This window comes from Lonchura striata, chromosome 31 (genome assembly GCF_050655825.1).
Source record: "Lonchura striata isolate lonStrDom1 chromosome 31, ASM5065582v1, whole genome shotgun sequence".
Lineage (NCBI taxonomy): Eukaryota > Metazoa > Chordata > Aves > Passeriformes > Estrildidae > Lonchura > Lonchura striata.
This window is the reverse complement of record NC_140733.1, coordinates 3,742,501-3,742,768: the sequence shown is the minus strand read 5'-3', so window position 1 is coordinate 3,742,768 and position 268 is coordinate 3,742,501.

Sequence of the window (268 nt, the reverse complement as noted above, 5' to 3'; positions counted from 1 at the left end):
AGGAGGATGAGGACGAGGAGGAGGACGAGGAGGAGGACGAGAAGGACGAGGAGGAGGACGAGGACGATGACGAGGAGTAGAAGGATGAGGATGAGGAAAAGGATGACGATGCAGAGGACAAGGAGGACGTCCTCCTCGTCCTCCTCGTCCTCCTCCTCCTCCTCGTCCTCCTCCTCCTCCTCGTCCTCCTCGTCCTCCTCGTCCTCCTCATCGTCCTCGTCCTCCTCCTCCTTCTCCTCATCGTCCTCCTCATCCTCCTTGTCCTTCT